At 38.8% G+C, this 10,765-nt stretch overlaps 1 protein-coding gene across 1 annotated transcript in view; it reads left to right on the top strand.

Annotated features, from left to right (window-relative positions):
* Nucleotides 1–9,995: 9,995 nt before the first annotated feature.
* LIFR (LIF receptor subunit alpha) overlaps nucleotides 9,996–10,765 on the top strand; it is an 84,463-nt gene continuing 83,693 nt past the window's right edge. The window contains exon 1 of the mRNA XM_057433249.1: nucleotides 9,996–10,325. The gene's annotated coding sequence lies outside the window, so the exon portion shown is untranslated. The remainder of the gene's footprint in view (nucleotides 10,326–10,765) is intronic.

Genomic DNA, 10,765 nt, shown 5'->3' with positions numbered 1-10,765 from the left:
CCTTACATTTGTCCTTTGCCTGAGATCTTCAGGCTCTTGAGCTTGGAGAGTTTCCTGGCAAGGACATTACTTTGTATTTAGGCTGATTTCAGTGCAATGTGGAGAAGCTGAGGAATGCAACGTATCTGTGTGTATCAGTGCTTACATAAGAGGATGTATAGGAAGCAGGTACTTGCAGCATTAGTACCTAATGTTTAGACTCTGGAGGTGATGTTACTGATATTACATGAAACACCAAACCCTTCCCTGTCCATACACAAAAGATTGCAATGTTTTTCTACCTTTTAATAGTGAGGAATCATCCTTTTATGTAAATTATTTGTAGCATGCCAGTGAAGGGTCCTGGGAAAATGTTAAAAAAGGATTGACTCTTGTCTCTGTCAAGCAGTAGTAAACTGTTTTGGATAGGCAATAGCAGGATTTAGAAGCAAAGACTTCCATTTATCTGAACTGACGAAACTTCTGCCAAAGTCCAGGGTGAAGCCAGACAAAATCCTAACCTGAGCAGGTGAAAGCATTTACTTGTATTGACTCTGATTATTGGAGTACACTGCAATGTCCTACATCAACACGCCACCCCAGGCTGTGGGGTGGCATGGCATATTCTTGCTTTGCTCACAGAACTAACACAAAACACATCTATCTGTAGATTTAAAGCAAAGTGAGAAGCTGAAAACTTTTCACTACTGTTTCAGTTGGGCTGTTTGCTGATTTTGATTGTTTTTATAAGAAAAAAAATACTACAGTCTAGTTCTCCTTCTCAGACAGGCCAAAAACAAATGATGGAACCTCCAGGATTTTTTGTCAGAACAGAAACTGTGTCCTGGATGTATGGCAGACTAGGCAAGTTCTCTTTGGATAGCTTTTTTTATTAATTCAAGAGCAAACGTCAACGCTGTCTTACAAAAGCTTGCTTTGGAGCAGAAGAGACCCACCAGCCCTCTCTAAGCTTTGGTAAATTCATTCAGGATTAAGAAACCCTGTATTTCTAGTACTGAAACTCAAGGTGGGTCTCAGCTCAAGCATATGCTGATAGTCAATCACCAAGAAGAGGCACCTAATAAAACACTGAGAGCAAGCTTCCATGTTGCCCTCTTCCTCCTCCAGGTCTTTGCATACATAGCTGTTTTCTGTAGGAGCAGAGTCCTAGAGGTCATGTTGTTCCAGCCCTTTAAACCTCAATGTTCTGAACGTCCTTTGAAATGTTCTTTGTTACACACAGCTTCTGACCTGTTTCCATCAGCACATTTGGTGTAGGAATCTGCTCTCCGAGTCTCAGTAAATATGACCTATCCGTACTTTTAAGATGAGTATGTATTTAATCTCAAGTTCTCCAGTCAGCTTTTCTACCCTAAACCCATTTCTCAGGGGATGAAGTGCAAAAAAGCAGCTGCTAGTTTCTGTAAAAGGCTGGAATTGGTTTGAGGAATTTGGTAAAATTTGGGGGATTTGAATATAAAGGGTACAGTGTGTCTTCTGCTTCTGATTTTTCTGCCTCTGCATTCATCTATAATTTGTGGAATCACAATTAAGTCATGTTATGCCACTGACATTTTTGTATGGTGTAATCACTCCTGATTGCTGTCTCTGCCCTTTGCTAGCTGGTTTCTGTCTGCAGTACAGCTCTCTTGAGAGACCACAGTTTAAAAAAAAAAAAACACAAAAGAGTACCACCAGGGCACTTTATTTTCATCTCTGAATGTTTGAGTAAAACAGGTCTCCCATGGAAAATGAAGCCAAATGAATGCTGAGATAAGTTAATAATATAAATATGCCACCTTGTCATCTCTCTTACTAATTCCTTCGGAAGCAATACAAACTTGCTCTCATCAGCAAGTCTTAAGAAGCATTGGTTGCTGGAAGGGAAGCAGTCCATATTCTAGTAAGGCATGTGCCCCACCATGAAGGGAAATAAAGGCATGATTCACATTAAATCTGTCCTGTTTCTGCATTGTACCATGTGAACCTCTCCTGACATCCTGGCAGGCCCTAGGATGTGTGCCTTGCTGTTTCTAGTTATTCTCCATGTGCCAGGGTGGACAGGATGCCTGTCCATCTGTACAGACAGCGCATTCTGCTGATTCTATCCTATGTTGGCCTCAAGCAGTGCAGCAAGAAAAATGTCCTCTGAGCAAACTATTTCTCATAGGGTGAATGAAAGGCAGTGTTGTGGCCTGGCACTGGAAATGTCAGCTGAGGCTAGCTGGCTGGGAAACATTGGGAAGCTTCCTCCACTCTGGCCACATGCCCACATTCTGCACTGAATTGTACTCTATTTCCAGATACCTGCATCTTCAGGGTCAGGATGAATGCACGCAATATCATCTTAGAGGAGCCGAAAGTGTTTGTAACTTTGGAGGTATTGCTTAGAACATATGGGCAGTGTTAAAGTAGGGTTTTTATAAAGGCATTTGTCTCAGGTACAAATGGGTACCTCCAGATGGGTTTACTACAGCACATCTAGCCCTGAGAGAATGTAGTGTATGAAGTCTTTTTCATTCAAACTGTACAAAATGGTGAGCTGTGAACGAGGTCTTTTCAACAAACACATGCTGGCCAGTCCAACAGATGATACGAACTTCAGCCAAATACCTGCTAGATTCTTTCCAGGGGTAACCATCTCTTCAGTCTCAGCTGATATAATCCAGTAATTCATTAGCTGGTTCATTTATGAGACGTTACTGTGAGCAATAATGAGAGAGAATTCACTGATACCTTACTGTTGGTGGCTTACAGGCCGTGGCTATACTTAACAGTCTTATGTAGCTCATTATTACAGAAAGAGGGAACCAAAGGTGCTGGAGTTCACTAAGACAGACCATTTCTCAACAGCTTTCTTCATGGGACTCATGCCTTTTTTTAATTCCTATCTGCCTTCTAGTGCTATGATTGTGGTCCATAAAACAAATGACTAAAGAGTATTTTAAAAACATTTGCATACGAGCATATATGTTGATACCCACAAGCAAAGAAACAAGCAAAACAGAAGAAATCAAAGTAATCAATGCAATGTTTTGGCTAATTATCATGTGTTTGTAATTTAGAACCATTACATCAGCTATTCCCTATATGCAATTTGGATCATTTGTTTAACGAAGAGCTGGGATGTCTGTTCATGAGCTTATGTAAAGATTTTTATTTTGTTTTTTAATATGACTACTCTATATTCTTTAAATTTAGCTTTTGATTATTTTATAGAATCATAGAATAGAATCATAGAATGGTTTGGGTTGGAAAGGACCTTAAGATCATCTAGTTCCAACCCTCTGCCTTGAGCAGGAATGCCTCACCCTAGATCATGTCACCCAAGGCTCTGTCCAGCCTGGCCTTGAACACTGCCAGAGATGGAGCATTTACCACTTCTTTGGGCAACCTGTTCCAGTACCTCACCACCCTCAAAGTAAAGAACTTCTTCCTTATATCTAACTTGAACTTCCCCTGTTTAAGTTTGAACCCATTTCCCCTGTTCTATCGCTACTCTGAGTTCTTCTTGCAAATTATGTTGTATCCCTGCACAGCGCTATTAGCTGTAGAAGACAGTATGAATAATGAGTCTTTTAGAGAATGTGTTACCTAAATCAACCTCATGAAATTTGAATATACAATCTTTAGTATATGCTAATGTCTATTATTACAAATTCTAAGATTATGCAAATATTTTACTGGCAATGTAGGCCCTTACATTTGAAATTTTTTAATAACTGATATTTAATATGTGTGCATTAGTTCTCATTTATAGAAACTATAAGATCTAACTGGTTGCTGCAAATTTTTTATTAATAGAATTGAAGTCTGAATGGGACCATGGTAATTATTTAATCTGATAATTTGCAGAAGACTGACTGATATGTGGAGCTCTCCAAGATCAGAGGGAATTTATTTTAATTCCTACAGTTATAGGAGGACAAACACTTTTCCATGCAGTTGAACTCTACCCTATTTTTCCGAAAGCACAAGACTTTGAAAGTGAAATTTGTCCTATATCATTTCAGCTTTAATCTTTGGTGTTTGTTGGTTCCCTCTCAACACATAAATTGGCACTGCATGTTGACATGTTGAAGACTGATGAGCTCTATCACCTCCAAAAGCCACCTCTCTCTCCCAAATGACTATAGAGGGGACCTAGAGAATTAGTTGAGGACAGTTTTTCATAAGCAATAACAGTAAATGCCACTCCAAGTGCTAGTGTGGGGATATGCCATCGGCTGTTTAATAACTGATGTTTACATATCACATGTTACTTTTTAAATTTTCTAAGTGTAGCTTACTGCCACAAACACTTGCCTGGAGCCTTGATAGGTTAAATTGTCACTTAGGTAAATGAGACTGTCATCCTTGTGGTATATTCTAAAAGAGATTGCCTCCATGGAGTTTCTAATCTCTTTTGCAAACTTAGTACATAAACTTCTTTTTGATCTCCATTAATAAGCCAGATTTTTCAGGCCATGAATCATCTCTGCTGAAATGCAAAGAATCAGAAAATAATCCTGCAGAAAGACCCTTAGAAGTTGTTTGGTTCCTTTCCTTTTCCCAGGGTAAGGTTATCTCCTTTCTCAAGACAGGACATTTATCATGTCTAACAGATTATTTGCATAGCTTGCTCTCAAAAGCCTCCTGCCGCAGAATATATATGGACTCAGTCAGAGATCAATATAGTCAGACAAAAAGCTGTTTATTACAAAGCCTTAACCCCTTAAATACTGTTTCTTACATGCACTTACAGTGATTTGGCATATTATGATTGGATACATGTCTTGAAGACCCTTTGCAACTAGCATATAATTGGTTAAGCAAAGGTGTGGGAATTTGACCTCAAAAGCTTGCCAACAGTCCACAGTCCTTATTAACTCAGTAAAATCCAGCTTCTTCTTTTTTTAGCTTTTTTAGGCTTCCTCGGGCCTCTCATGGCCTTGCTGTATCTTTCAGGATTTTCAGAGTTTATGTACCAATTATCCATTCTCCTGTGAGAACACTGCCTCCACAGCCTCCAAAGGTGGAGATTCTACCTTTGGATTCTGTAACCAAGCCATACTAGAACTTCACTGTTTTTCTTAGAAGAAGGTTTTCCTTAAGATATAAGTTCCATCTTTGCAGCTGCAGTTTTAAAGTCCATTATTAATGCCTTTGTAGTCTTCCACTCTCTGGCTATGGAACAGTAATGGTTTTCTCAACAGCAAACAGAGGAAAACCTTTAGTCTTTTCTCCTCTCCTTGTTTCAAAGAAATGCAAAGAAGCATGAGTATTTGATCTCTTTTTTTTTGTGCTTTTTGTTTGTTTGTTTGTTTGATTGATTGATTGATTGATTGATTGTTTTAACCTCTATGTGGAGCACATGTGTTACCTTCCAATCTACATCTAGATTGTGTTACCTGCACAACTAACATAATTTCTTGTAAATTTTATAGTGATGAGAAACTGAGATATACAGATAGGTGAAACTTCTCTCAACTTTGGAAAACTAAGCATAGACAAATCATGACTTCCTTAATAAGGAAGGTCATGGTCAAAATGTAATCACCATTAAATTAAATGTAATCACCAATCAAACTTCTCTCAACTTTGGAAAACTAAGCATAGACAAATCATGACTTCCTTAATAAGGAAGGTCATGGTCAAAATGTAATCACCAGACTAAGTACAGAAATAAAAGGCATGACTGTGGGAAAAGCATTCTGATGGTAGTTTCAAGTCTAATTTCTATAGATTAGAAGAGAGTGTCAGACTGTAGCAGATGACAGCCTATTGTTCTTTCCAGATACAGAATATGCTGAGACAGGAAGGTGAGGAGATGGGTAGCAAAGTTTTAGCTTGCATGCAAAGCACTGCCAGAACAAACAAGCTTTCTGGATCATTTCCGAACAAGAAATCAGAGATATAATTTTACTTCAGGGATGTATTAACAACAGAAGGCTACTGAACTAATGATCCCTGTGTCACACAAAATGCCACAAGCTTCCAGAGTTGAAACCACCTAGTAAAAATGATGGTCCTATTCAGCAGTTAAAATGGTTGACTGTAGCCAACTAAGGTGCACTTACACTATTTGGCTTATCGTTCTGCAGATGTGTGTGGTGTAAATGGAAATCAACACTTTTATAGGGTTTTAGGTCAGTATTCTTTTTGCTCTGTCTCTTCTGAGTGGTTTAGCAGCTGCAAGTGCACACACAAGAATATAGTAGCTTCTCATGTCCAAAAATTATCAAGTGGAAAAAAGTCTTCTTATAAATGTACAAGTTCTCCCATTCCTTTCATCTGCATCCTACATGCATACTGGCATGGCATAGTGTTCTAGACCAAAGCCAGACATCCTGTATGGGTAACAGAAACATGTGACCTAAAGAGATGGTGCTTGGTATAACTGGAAGCATCTTGGAGTGTACCTGTATGTCAATAAACATGGGATGTTTGTAACAATTCCAAAGGAGGACACTACATTCTTGAGGCTAAGTTTAAATCTGAATGAGAGTGTGAAATGAGAATGCTGACTGTAATGTTACTGTAAAGTATCAGGTTGTTTAATTATTTGGAGACTTAAACCAGACATACTAGAAAGAGCACAAGAGCTGTACATGCACAAAACTTGCTCTCAAATTCTTTGAACTTTAGAGAAAGGTGAAATTGCATTTAATTTCTTTTAAGCCCTCATTTTCTTCTTTGTTTGTTCATGCTGCAGTGTTGCTTGTGGTTCTTCTGTCATGGAATCTGTATCATTACAAAGGTCACGGTTGAATACCTTCATCAACCCTTTCTTTAGAGCATGCAGCAAAACCAGAGCATGCAATAGCTGTGACCAGTTCTAACATCTCTATTTCTGAAACAGTTTTTGGCCAGAGTGTCTATCCAAATAATCGTTGGTTGAATAGCCTTCTTGTGTAACACATGGCTGATTGAACATGAACAGTAATACATCAGATAAGTTCAGTGCACTGAAAACAATGGTATGATCTAAGAATAGTGTAAAAAGGGCATGGAGGAAAAAATGTTTTCTTTTGCTACTGCAAATGAATCGGCTTCCAATAATGTCAGTATGTGAATGAAGGCTGAAGAGAAGACAGAGCTAGCAGGAGTGAGTAAAGCTGCAGTACAAAAATAGATGAGAAAAAATTAGATAAGAGCTTTGTTATAATAAAATTTATTATCATTTCATTATATAAGTACTTATAATACCCAGAGTTAAAGTATTATATATATTATATATAAAATATCATCTGATGATGATGGATTTAAGAGGAACTATCTCCACATACATGCAGATTCAGGAGTAACAGAGTGAATTGGAATTAGTTAATCTTCAAGACTGTGGCTACTGATACTGGATCTGGGCAGTCCCATGGATGTACCCATAGGCATTAATTTCTTTGACCAGCCTCACCTGAAGCCTCCACAACACCCTGTCCTTGGAACCAGGTGCCTTTTTTAAGCTTCTGTAAGGGATTTAGTCATGATGGGGGTATGTTGCAGGAATACTGATCTCTAACTTAGCCTCAGCTGAGCCTAGCAGTGGATCCCATCGATCTTGATCTGCAGACTGACTTCTTTCCTTGTTCTCAGACCTGTCCCAGACCTGCCTCATCACTGTGGACCTGCTCCATGATTGCTAAGCGTTATCTTGCCTTGGGTTGCCCTTACCAATCGGATCCTGGTCCTGACTTGTAGATTTACTTCCTGGCTTGACTTCAGACTTACCATATCACCATGAACTCACCTGATAATCTGGATCTTTTGTTGAACTTGGCTATCATCTCTGAGTTGGTCCTGCTCAGCTTGCTTGGGCAGTGTGGGGTTTCAGCTCTGGCTGGTAAGGTCCCTGCCCTGCCATCCCATCATTGTGTTCAGCTGCTGGCTCCCCTTACCTTATGGAGTAGCCAGCTGTCACCGTACCCTGAAAATCTATCCGAAGCACTGTTACCACAGTTGCTTCTCCAAGTGACTTGGTTCAGACTAGAGGAAAGCTCAAAATAGCTATGCTACATTTCAGAGACCCTCTGAACCCAGGATTTCAATCTCTGTTCTGCATAAAGTACTGTACAGACTTTATTGTGGAATGTTTTAGTGTTTGGTAATGCTCCAATACAGAATAGTTACATATTCTTATTAAATAATGTGGAGCTAAAACCAGTATATCTAACCCTTGGACTGAGTACCTTGCTAGGAGATGCAAAAATAGCAAATCTCTTTCCCCAGATGGCTTTGCATAGACTTGATGTGTCAGCTCAATGAAACTAGCTTCTGTCTCTAGCAGTACCTTGTCTCGTTCAAACTTGATATCCCAGGTCTTCTGTATTCTGTATTACTAATGGATGTTGGTGTCAGATCAAAATTTTAATGTGAAGATCTCTCTAAACTGTTAGCACATGTGTTTACCAAAGCAGTCACAGGGAGGACTTGCTTCCTGAGATGTATATTCTTTGCTAACAGATCTGACATAGAGTTGTACATTAATGAAAGCTTCCTGCAGTGAAGAGTAACCTGCATAGATCCTCATAAGTGAATGAAAGTTTCATTTATTTCTCCCAGGGAATGTAACTTTAAAGACAATTTTGCCTATGTTCAGATTAAAAGTTAGATCCATTAATGGTAAAAGGTTTCCAAGACCTCCTGCAAGAATAGTTGAACCAGAGGCGTGAACAAAACGAAAGTCAGAGTAAAATTTTTTTATGTAATGAAAGAAAGAATAAAGACTTTCTTAAGCTTTATTAGGTCTCAGGCAAACTCTGGGACTGAAGGCAGTTTGTAGTGAAATAAAATTGTTTTCATTACAGTCTATGCATTACACTCTACACTGTGTGTTTCACCAAGCTACGATTAGACTATGGAAGGACCAAGATAATGTGTCCAATTGTAACATATGTATTTATCTCCTTTGCCCATATTTGGCATTATTAAGGAAGTAACTGGTACCTAAATACCTAAATATATTATTTAGGTATATAATGTAATAAATTAAGATTTATTTTTCTCCTCAAATATGTGTGCATGTATATACAGTAATGCAGCTCCATTCTTATAGTCAGCTGTAGTCTTTCCTGTATCTGCGATACCAAGAACTGGTAGGATGGGAGAAGCTGCTCAAATGAGAAGAAGGAGATTAAACTGACTGCTGTCTACTGGCAAGTGGCTGAGCAAACTACTCTCTGCACTTGAAAAAGAAAGCTAATATCTTTGAATGGGGAGAGAAGAAGCTTGCCTGTTCTGTGAATAGTGTCTGATTATACTGGGAATACTCAGGTATGACTCTGAAAGCTGTGGCCTCAGAAAGCACAAAGTGATCACAAAATAAATATAGAAATGATAATACCACATTCCCACCACATAAGCAGAAGTAGAAAAGGATAAACACTGAGTTCAGTTTATTTACTTGGTTGTGAATGGAAGGGAGTGTCACAGTGAAGAACAACATTAGCCTTGGCTTGTTTTTCAAATAGGTTAGGTAGTGTTTTGGTTAGAACTAGAGGAGAAGTAGTGGTCTGAGGCAATGGGCCTCAAGAAATGAGCCAGACTTTCAGAGTGCTTGTGCCTCATTTGAGTCTTACTTAAGCCTGAAGCCTGATGAAGTCCTTATTTTATGAGCATTAGGGGAGACTTCTAAATTTGAGTATTTAGGACTGGTAACTGTCTGAAGTCATTTAGGTCAATAGCAGTTTCATGAACTTTACCAAACTTAAGGTCATGGCCTTAATGAGAGTATTTAATTGCTATGTATGTACACACAATAAACACACAATACATATACGATGCAGGCATTTCTATAGAATAAAGCTATATATTAAATATATCTTTTCAATGTCTGCTAAACATTAGTAAAATGATTTAAGTATGCTATGTCTCTCTTTGTTTCCTAAGGTCACCTGTTTCTTTTAGATATGAACAATCATGATTTTGCAAGTTAACTATTACCCAGTAAGTTATTAACTTTAAGCACCCTTCATTCCTGAAAGCAATGCAGTAGAAGCGTTTTAGGCTGGGGCAACTCCTTTTACATAAGAGAGTCTTTCTGCCAAATTATTACCTCAGATGGTTTTTATGTTGTACGTGAATGTTTATACGGAAAATTCTTGTCCTCACACAACAAAGGGCTACAGGAGAGCTCAGATGCCCAACATATGGCAAAAGGAGGAAGAATGCAGTCTTGTGCTTGATAAAGCCAGAGAAAAACCTCTCCAAAAAGAATAGAGAAAAGGATTTCTCTATTCTCTATTTCTCTATCTATGCTGGATTCTAATCCTGTTTCCTGTGGAGTCCTCCTCACTCCTGCTGCTTCCAGCAAAAGCAGAGATCTCTTGACACCTTGCAGAAGCTCAGAAACACCTGGCTGGCTCTCAAGTGTAAGTCTAAACTTGTCTATGAGTTCACTAGAAAAGCACTAGCATGTTTTTCTTTTTCCACCTGATTTTTAGTTTCAGTTTGCCTGCAGAGGCTCTGGTCAAAGCAGTTGCTGCTTCTCAGAAATTCTACCAAGCAAATGCTGATATGCTTGGCTTGCAACTTAAAATGCCAAGTTAAGCAGCTGTACTAAAGGTCTTGTGCTCCCTTGGGTGCCTGAGGTTTCTATGTCCTTGCAAAAAGAATAGAGAAGACGACATAAATACATACTCCTTTATTTTTCTCTTTTCACTGGTTTGCTGGTCTGGAGACAGCATGTACTAGCTAACAAGTTCTGCCGTGTGCTATTGTTATCCTAAATTGGTACTCTTCGGTCAGACAATTAGATCAAGCAGTTAGAGGGTTCTGCAGTTATGCTCGCTTTTAATGTGTGTTTAGATTA

This window comes from Pezoporus wallicus, unplaced genomic scaffold, assembly GCF_028554395.1.
Source record: "Pezoporus wallicus isolate ANWC-B61680 ecotype Strahan unplaced genomic scaffold, APGP_CSIRO_Pwel_v1 contig_5601, whole genome shotgun sequence".
Classification (NCBI taxonomy): Eukaryota; Metazoa; Chordata; class Aves; order Psittaciformes; family Psittacidae; genus Pezoporus; species Pezoporus wallicus.
The sequence above is the reverse complement of the archived record's forward strand: the minus strand, read 5'-3'. Positions and strand labels throughout refer to the sequence as shown.